Genomic DNA, 10348 nt, shown 5'->3' on the forward strand with positions numbered 1-10348 from the left:
AATATGAGGTTTCCATGCACAACATGGTTTATGATAATCCTCTATGATTGGATGCTTTTAGAAATATAGACTTCATAACATTTATATATGATTATTATTTAACACATTTTCGATATATTGTTGTTTTCATCCATTGTTAATCGATCAAGATGCTATTTGTTCTGTGCATTATTTCATTTTTCATTCCCATCTTCCTTTTCGTGCAGGTCATATCCGGAACCCACAGACAGAGTCTTTGCTACAGTTTCTGGAACTCCCATATCTCCTTGATATTACAGCTGAAGCCAACACACCAAGTACCAACTCATTTAACTCAAATAGTTAGTTGTGATTAATCTTTATTTTTATTTCTTTCCCATATATTTATAAGTTTGCATTTGTGACTGCCTGATGGAGTCGCCTAAACATAAAATAAAATACTCAAGCATGTGCTGTATGCATGTGGGGATGTGCACAATCACCAAATAACTGGAGATTAATGAAAAACAGTGAATTTCTATTTATACACACACACACACATATATATATAAAGATAAAGAGAGAGAGAGAGTGGCTGGGATGCTTTTGAGAGCATTTGGCTCTAAATAGTTCATAGTCAGAAGCACTTAAAGATCTCCTAGTTTGAAAATCAAGACCATCAGTCATGATCATGACTCATAGAACACTTAGAAATTTAAAAAAATATTTTCGAGGTCTCTTGCTTATGTATCAAGTTAGCAGGAAATGAATGATGGCAATGCAGTTAGAAAACAAAAAATATAGCATCAACCATATGATTTACTATGGTTCGCCATACTGACCCAAGTCGGGCGGTATAGGGCTTATCGTACCAGTTTGGTATCAGTACTCGGTACGGAAGATGTACCGACACTCGGTACATTGAAAAGACTACCTATCGTAACGGCACAGTACTAGTGTAGCACCGGTATGGGGTTTGGTACCGAGACGGCGAACCTTATAACTTACAATTTCTATTTGCTGATCTTGATATAAATATTGTAAAACATAGGTAGATTAAATTTTTAGCTAGTTTGGATGTTTCTGAACCATAGATTAAACTGTAACATGATATCATACCATGATGCATAGATAAAAGACCCCAAAAATGCATGTTTTTGGTTTCTAGCCAATTCAAATGCCCTGTATTATGATTAATAATGCTGATTTCCACTTTGAGATATCTGTTGTTTTTTAATAGAAAATATTTGGGGCCAAATGTTCTTAGAAGCATCATAATTTAGCTTTGTGTCACAACTGTCATCTAGTATTATATATATACGGGTCAGGTTAGATACAAGTCGGGGTATGTATGTATGTCGGTCATATGTGGTTCAGATTAGATACAGGTCGGTTAGAAACTCCCAAATCCCAAACCTAAACATGACCTGTTTATTAAATATGTCAGAATTTGAAACCTGAACCTAATATGTTTAATAAGCAAGTTACCCGAACTAACCTACTTAATCGGTTTAATATCATAATTTTGCGGGATATCTTGGATGAGTCAGAAACGATGCCAACAGATATTCTTAGCAATGAGGTTGTGAGAAGAAAGTGGAATCTGAAATTTAGGAAGGTGATGTGGATAATTCAAATTTCAGTTGATAAAAAAAATTTATCTCCATAATTTAGAATATACAGGAGCCAAAAAAAGCATGGGATATTCTTGCGACCGTCCATTCAAGTTCTAGCAAAATGAGACATCACAAATAAAAATTACTTGAAGAGCAGATTATGGTTCCAAGCTTTCCTGAAAATCTGGAAGAGGAACAAAATTGGTTTCAAGATGAAGATCTGAAATAAGGAGAACTTAATCAGTTAGAGACCGTATCGAGTATATAAGAAATTCTAGAGTATAATGAAGTTGATCAATTTAAGGATCAATCAAGTCCAGAAGAGAATCTGGAGCAGGAGGAGCTTAATCAAGTGGATGTTATATCAAGTTCAGAAGAGATTGTGATAGAAGAATCCGTTAATTTGAAAATTGCTTTGGAAGAGTCAAAGGATGCTATAGTTGATCCAGTCATAGAAATTCATATGAAGAAATCAAATCATGTAGAAGAGTCTTGTATCGAAGCTATCTACGATACTGATATTTCTTATGGAGATTTAGTTAGTCATGATGATGAAGAGCTAACTAATTTTGAAGTAGTTTCAGAGATCAAGCAACAAGATGTACTTGGTAGAGATGATTCGTATTGTGCCTTGATACTCGACAAGATTTTAGTTTACCAATTGATTTTGAAGCTACTGCAAAGTTTAAGCTGCTAGAAGACTATCCATGAGGATTTGATTTCAAATGTAGAAGCCAACTATATGCAGATACTTGAAGTTGCTCAAGTGGAGGTATGTGAATATAGCCAAAAGTTTTCTTCTGATTTCACTGGTGTGCAGTTAAAGGCTCATATTGTAGTGAGCAACGATTACAACTGGTAAATTGATGTTCGTTGGGTTATGCTAGATGCTCAAAGGAATCTCGGTATCATCACTGTAGAGTCAATGCTGAGGGAAAGTGTTGCAGGTATTATCGACTTTGACTTACGCATTGAAGAGTACTAGCTAATGAAGGAATTATTGTTTGAGTCAATAAAAAAGTTTTGCTATTCAATTGTTGAATTGACAAGTTGTTATATATTGTTGTTACTGTGCAAATAATGACAAAGGCTATTGTGGCATTTCACAACATCAACAAGTCCAATGTTGACGACATGGACTTCACAAAGAGGGGGAGTGTTGGAAGTTCATTGCTTATCCTACTTGTGCTAGGATTCTAATCCTAGTTTATCATTGTTTCATATTCCAGTACTAGTTGGAATAGTTTATCTTTTAGTGCTAGTCCACTTTAGTGAGGTTGAGCTTTAGGCTTAATATGTTTGAGTTTGTTTTTTAGTTGGAGGGGGTTATTGATATTTTTGTCTTGTAATGGGAGAGAGATTATGGTTTTATAAAGAGGGGGAGAGGGTTACGTGAAGAAACTTGGAGAGAATTCTTTTTGGTGAGGTGAAGCATCTTGGAGAGATGTGAGGCTTCTTTGTGGGGAGAGGCGAACTCTTTATTTCAGCTTTTATTTTCTTTTGAATAAATTTACTTTTTCTTTTCCATTTTTTTTCTTCCATTATTATTTTCTTCTCACAATTCTCTGCATTTTTTGTGTGTTTGGTGTTTGTTTTGGATTTTGGGCCAGTGCAGTCGATTTACTTCGAGTGCCGTTTCACATCATTATGTTTCACTGAGAGAAGTAGTAGTTGGTAAACGATTAAGATGTTTTGTCATATGCAGTGGATATAGGGGAAATGTCATATCTAAAAGGGAACGTAAATTGTGTAGTTGGGATAAAGTAGGGTAGAATAAGCTTAAGGGTACTTGAATATATGTGGTGGGAAGTAAATCCTTTCCTTAGCACTGTACTTAGTGTTGGATAGAAGAAAGGGGCTCTGCCCCTGGGAATAATCATAGCAGTAGTCCCCAATGGTGTAGCTGGGGATTTGGCATGTTATAGAAGCAATGGATGCTGGAGAACTAGAGATGGAGTAGCGCTAGTTGCCAATTCAAGGCGATGAAGTAGGGTATTAGCAAGTGGTCGCAGTTCTCTTGGTCGTGTTATATGGCTGCCCCTGGGCTTCTGGCTGTGGCAGATGGTAGAACTTGACATTTTTACAGGCTGTAGTATATGCTAGAACTATAACGTGCTATAGAAATTGTTCACTTCTTTTTATTGTCTTGTGAGTCTCTCTTATTTTTTATTTTCTTTTTCAAGGAATTTCATTGTGGGCCCTATTTTGTTATAACTTACATATAACTTCATTGTGTTCTACTTCTGAATTCTTGTCTGCTCGAATTTGTATATTAGTTGTGAGAGGAGAAAACTGAATATTATTTTTTAAAAAAATATTTTTTACTCCTAGTGCTCAGATTACGGTGGTTATTTTTTATGATGTTATCACTGCTGCTGTTTGTTTATTTACATATTTTGGAATGACTTGATGCTAACTTACCCCCAAAAGAAGACAGCGGCTTTTTACATCTGCTGATTGATGGCGGACATTTTTGTGATAATTTTCCAGATGTAAATGATGGGTTATTCGATCGCGAGTATGTGGATTTGGATGATGTGGATGAGCTTGAAGAGCTTGCACAAGTGGATGATGAAGACACTTAATATTCTTTGCAGTTCCACGTGACTAACCTCCCGACATGCGCTAGCAGTAGAACGTGCGATTATCTCCTGTTCGTGTCAAACTGCATACAAGAGAAATTGGTAAACAGCTGAAATTTGATAGAGGTAGCTGATAGGTTGCTACAATTGTTCTTCTATTTGTCATGTTCATCGGCGCCTTGGGCTGCTGCTTCATGTAATATGGACTTTCTCGGATCTGACCAGTATGCTTAAACTGCAGCGGGACAGATGCTTGTTTTACTCTTTACAGTCCAAAACACATCATTTAAATCTAATTTCTGTATAACTTGCACGGCTGCTTCGTATGTGAGCAATCAGCTGATGGACAGTGATATAGAACATGAGTCACCGTTCAGGGTAATCATGTCCAGTGAGCAGTTCATGCAGAATTGTTTCAGAATTTTTGTATCTGATACCGCAGTTGCCAACTGCAGGACTATATTTGCCAGAGGATTTAGCAGGATTCACCCCTGGCCAGATTGCATGCAATAATATTTAATAAAATGCTCCAAATTGTGTTCTCAAGGGCAGATAAAAGCGTAATAGAAGAATGAACTATGAAGCTCTCGGTATCACTTCTGTTGCTCCTTGTCCCATGGCTATAGACGCCTATCCAGGAACTATGGTTTGACTGTTTCGTTGAGGTAATATGAGACAACAGATGGGCTGGAGATTAGCTTTGGTTTGAATCTTCTGGTGAAAGCATAGCGCAATTGTGCCAGTGGCATATTTTAACACAATGAAATGATATGGTAAGAGAGGATCCAGACCAGTAGAAGAGGTGAAGTGGCATGGAAGATCTAGTTCTATTGGCCATTGCAGAGTAACTAGGTTGGTGAACGGATCATAATCCACATCCCTTCATTTGGTTAGAGTAATCTCACTTCTAATAGGCTTACTTCTTGCAAATCCCCTATCCTTGCATTTTATAGTTGCACAAAGGATGAAGACAATATGGATGAGGATGGCATAGTGGTTGCGTCCAAGAACTTTGAGGGGATAGATTCAGAATTGTGAGAGATTAGAAAAAGCAAAGATATTTGACAGATAGAAACTGCACCTTTTGAGAACAAATTGAGATGGTCTGTTATTTACGTAGTCTGTGTTGAAAGCCATATAGAAGAGGAAGGAAGGGAAAGGGTCAGATCAAGGCTTTGTTTGGTATCATTTTTTTTTCTTCCATTTTTTATTTTTAAAAATAAAAACACAAAGTCTGATGCAAGAAAGGCATTTGGTTTTCTATTTCTATTTTTATTTTTTAAAATAGCTTTCATAATTAATGAAAAAAAATGGAAGCTAAAATTTTTTATTTCTACTATTTCTAAGAATAACTTTTGAGCTACAAAATCAAATCTGGTCTTGACTCCCATAACTCATTTCTCTCTTTGGCCTCCAGCAACTACTAACTTGTCACTTCTAGCCCACTTGCATTTTTCATCATCCTCTCTTTTGGCTACCCGGCTCTCATCTACCCTAACACCATACCTCCTTGTGATCTCACATATCCTCCACCTGATGATTGTTAGTGGTTGCATGCCTAACTTCTACTGTAGAAAACGCATCGCAAAAGAATCTCCTACCTAGCTTACCAAACATATCCTATTTTTTTAAAAAAATAAAAGTGACTATCAAATATATTTCTATTGTCAAAGTATTAAAAGAGTAGAAGCAAATTTTTATTTTTATTTTTTATTTTTTAAAAAAAAGATGACAATCATGCAAATGCGATCTAAGTTTCCGAATACCTCAATAATGTGGTGGGAAGGAAGGCCTTAGATTAACGCTGGACTTAATCTTAAATTTTGCAGCACAAAAAACCTACAAATATATATATATATATATATATATAAAATATCTTTCTGGTCACATATTAGGCTTAGAAATCTGCTAGTCCTCTGCTATTTGATCGCTGACTTTCTAATGCCACTCGATTGCCAACTCACAGCATCAATCCACCGTGGCAGTTGAGAGTGGTACAATACACAGAGGTCACATAGGTGACAGATAGGCCTCGTGCGCTAGCTAACCAATTATCGTGCGTGGGGGCTGGGAGCACAGAACAGAGCAAATGGGTTCCTTTTTTTTTAATTTATTTATTTATTTATTTATTTTAGTACAACAACCGCTCGTAACGGTGGTGAATGCGGCTAACAAATTAAAAAAAAAAAAATCACATAAGTGCTCAGACATGGACACGTGGTTCACCTAAATAAAATTTCTGAAGTGGCAAGATTTAACTTGGCCCTTTTTTTTTTTCTCGGGTAGCACAAGAAGTAATCCTTTTGTGAGGATGAGTCCTCATGCAACGGTAAATATACTTCATTAACGTGATTCAGATAGATTTAAAACACAAATGTAGCCTATCCGTATACGAGAATAAGGATGCATACAATGTATACAACTGACTCTTCTTAGATCATGCAACAACGGAAGCTGTGTTAGGTTGCACTCTCTCTCACACATATGAGAGAGAGAGAGAGAGAGAGAGAGAGAGAGAGAGAGAGGGGGGGAGAGAAAATTGAAGCATTCTTACTGATCATTTATATTTGTATACTTGGATTTTGATTTTAATTGAAGAGATTTAGGAAGGAGAAAATTGAAGCACACTTTCGAATTTTCATCACCGATCCTCCACCAATTCCTGCTGGTCTGCATTCATCTAAAAGATGACGAATGTTGTGGATCAGCCACATCCCCCGACAGATCGTCTGGAATTCTGAATTTCCTCGATCACCGTAGCAGCATCCCCCTCAAAGAAAATGTGGGCCGCACCCAGCACTTGTCTTGCATAGGAGACGCCCTCCTAAGTGGCTCTGACCTCCTATGCTTGTAGTAGTAGTAGTAGAATATGCAATAATTCCCTGCTCCCGTGGATAACTGAAAATTGAGAACTTAAAAGGTTACGTAATGTTCATTTGTCAAGTTTATTGGTCTGCTTCGGTGTACTATATATAGGCTGCTCTTGGATTCAATCCATAATGCTTAATCCGTACTCTGACCATTCAAACAAACGCATGCGTTCCTTCTGGGATAAAAAGATCTTTGAAGTCTGATTGCTAATTATTTCATGAGAATGTCTTTTTTGCGGACAAGCAGCTGAAGGAGAATGATGTGGAACAGCGAGTCATGGTCTTATTTGATGTCCAAAGAATCTGATCAATCTCGTCTTTGCCTTTCAGACAATTGAATTCTTCCAAACCGTCCTTCAATTCAAAGACATGGGCTCCTGGGAGTCCAATTGGCTGCCGAGCCTCGTCTAAATTCCCGTTAATGATTAATCGCGATTGCAACCCTTTGACGATCGACATCCTGAGCTCATCATTGCATGCTTGCCCGGACCTGATACCGACTTATCCCTCCGAGTCGGCCATTAGCGACCACGCGTGGTGGATCGGAGCATTGTTCAAGATTTCTCGACACAGATGCCGTCCATGGATTGGTCTGAGCTTCCCCGCCGTGAGCTGCAACGTAATAAATTGCTGTTCGAACATTATATTAAGAAAGAACTCCTTTCCATTTTTATGGCTTGTGGGACTCTCTTTTACTCTTGTGGTCCTTGCGGTCCACCATTCCTCCCAATCTCTACTACTTTCCGAGTCCCTTATCTCCAACCTCCAACTTTTAATGCATCAGGTTCCGATTGTCAAACTATATTTTTCACAAGTAAAACATTCTGGTTCTGGTCAAACACCAGCAACCCAAATTAGTCAACAACCTCTCATCTCTTCAAAGCCAAAAGATGCTCGAGCCTTAAAAGTTTCAGCCTCGACCGATGTCTCTCGCTGCTTCCAGTAGATATCTTATTTTGTCGATCGAGAGAGGAAAAATGATTGACTGATAAACACCTTTTTTTTAAAAGGAATGATTGAATGATAAAGTATGAATATGAGAAGAGTGGGACGGGAATTGAAGTTTTTTTTAATTCAAAGCGATCAGGCTACCACTGCTTCTTCGAGGAGTCGGTTCTAATTTGTAGAGACCGAAAGCAACTGTGATGAAGGGGAAGTGTCAGACCCTCAACTTCTAGTGTTCAACACCAAGTTGCCTGATAAAAGAAAAGTGGACGACCAGTTGTTCCTCAAGGCTGGTACCCGCCCATCGCTTCCAGTCAAATCACTGTCGGTCCCGGACCCAGGGTGGTCGGCGGCTAGTCTTTTCACCACCTCTTTCTTTAAGACATTAGCCATGAGAGCTGAGAATGTGGTGGTGCCATGAGATAAAGAGAAGAATCACGTAACTGATAACTTTCATGCTTGCCGTGTTAATTCCAACCTTGGTCAAAAGTCCACAATTCTGAAATGGGTTGGTGGACGGGTTGTGTCGATCCATTTTGAGCGTAAAGTTCTGTTGCTTGTATTGAAAATTCTACTGTCCCGGGTGGAAGGCCGTGGTTCACATGCTCATGTGTGAAGTGCCCCTTCCTCCAAGTATTTCTGGGCCATTTCAGCTAGAGAGGTCTCAACCTCCTCAAAATTTTCCAGCCTTGGACTCCATAGACGTCAAACAGCGCCATTGGCCTCTCCTGGATAACCCAAGTGTCAAGTATGCATGAGTTACGCAAGCATGTGGGATGCTCATAAGATTCTTAATTTGAAGTTTCGACACATGGTCGACTGACCCAAGGTAATACAATTATACGTGGAACTCTACAAAGGGCTGCCGCATTATGAAGCGAAGAAGCAAGGGTCTGTGCTTGAATGCCAGTGGAGCCCACTGGCTACTAGCTCTGGACCTTTTCTTCTTCTTCTTCTTTTTCGTTTTCAGTTTGGGGACGTGCGACCTATTGTAGCTTCCCTAGCCTTATGGGAACGAAGGCGATTAAGTGTGACGAGTCGAGGATGCACAAGTGTCACTGCCTGTAAGGGGAAGGAGCTCGGGCTCCTCCATCCTAGCTCTTTTTGAGAAGTTGGTGGTAGGCAACTTCAACTTGTTTTGGTCTTCTCTGCTTTGGGATGAGAGAGGATAAGGAGCACTCACTGGTCTCGCAAGGGGGGCTTGACATGACATATAGAGATGGGTGGACTAACTTATGCGAGTTTTAGGTATGGAGAAGGGATATATACACATATATAACCCTAAAGAAACAATAAAAGGTGGCCATTTTTCCCTATTCACTGCCTCTCTCCTCTACCTTGCTTTCTTATTGCCTTTGTCGCAGATGGAGCTCCCATGCCCCACCAAAGTGGCCACTTGAACCAGTTGGCCCCCTTTGATTGCAATATATGCATTATTTAATTAGAAAAAAGGCAAGCATTTCAATACTGGTTCTCACTGATAGAAAGTGTTTGTTCCATGTACAGCAATGTTGCACTTATGGAAGCCAATTACTTTATCCTCGTTATTTAAAATAAAGTTATGTTCAGGTGCCACATGGCACGATAACATCACAGTAACAATGTTACTTGGTGATGATGATCCTTATGTATTATCTGTCTTAATTTGATTACTTTTGCAAACAAAGCTAGCTCTTATTTCTTGCAACTATTTAAAATTATTTAAATTAGATTTCGAAAAACATGGTATATATTCTTCCATAGAGTCCAAGGTAACGTTCTAATCAAGTAGGGGTGGTCTTACAACAAGTTTGTCTGGTTACAAAACTGCATGATTATAATTCTTTAGCTTCTTAATTTAGACTTTGTTCCCTTCAAACATGTTCCATTGTCTACATATGCGTCGAAGAATGTGTTATATTTATCTAATGTATTTCGATTCTATTTCGCACCATCAAGAATTTAAATGATTTGAAAAAAAAAGTAAGATGGGAGCTAAATTGGACAAAATTAGTGCAAGTACACAAACATCATGCGATCAGTCAACATTGTGTCTGACCCTGGCCCTAGCAGTTATTTGATCTTTACCAGACTGCATTAGTTAATTGTGATGGCAATTATCCATGTGGCAAGCATGCTTCAACCTTTCCATCTTGATTTCAAGATGTGACACATTTTGAATCATATGTTATCATTCCAAGAAGTCAATGTCAAGGAGTTGTGCCTGTTTGGATGGTACATTTCCTAATCCTGGTTGCTTTGTGCATGGTACGCTTAAAGTTCTACTAAATAGTATATATCCAAGTCCTAAAACCTTGGAGTCCTAGTTGTCAATTTAAGTGATATCTTTTGAGGGTTCCAACTGGTCTTGCACTGATGCAAGAGGCTGAATTTGATG

The 10348-nt window shown here is 38.5% G+C and overlaps 1 long non-coding RNA gene across 1 annotated transcript; it reads left to right on the plus strand.

Moving 5' to 3' along the window:
• Positions 1–18: 18 nt before the first annotated feature.
• On the plus strand, positions 19–4535 carry LOC120111127. The gene is made up of 2 exons (XR_005512274.1): positions 19–296; positions 4065–4535. It is a non-coding gene; the product is annotated as an uncharacterized LOC120111127 (long non-coding RNA).
• The last annotated feature ends 5813 nt before the right edge of the window (positions 4536–10348 follow it).

Source organism: Phoenix dactylifera, chromosome 6, assembly GCF_009389715.1.
Source record: "Phoenix dactylifera cultivar Barhee BC4 chromosome 6, palm_55x_up_171113_PBpolish2nd_filt_p, whole genome shotgun sequence".
NCBI lineage: Eukaryota > Viridiplantae > Streptophyta > Magnoliopsida > Arecales > Arecaceae > Phoenix > Phoenix dactylifera.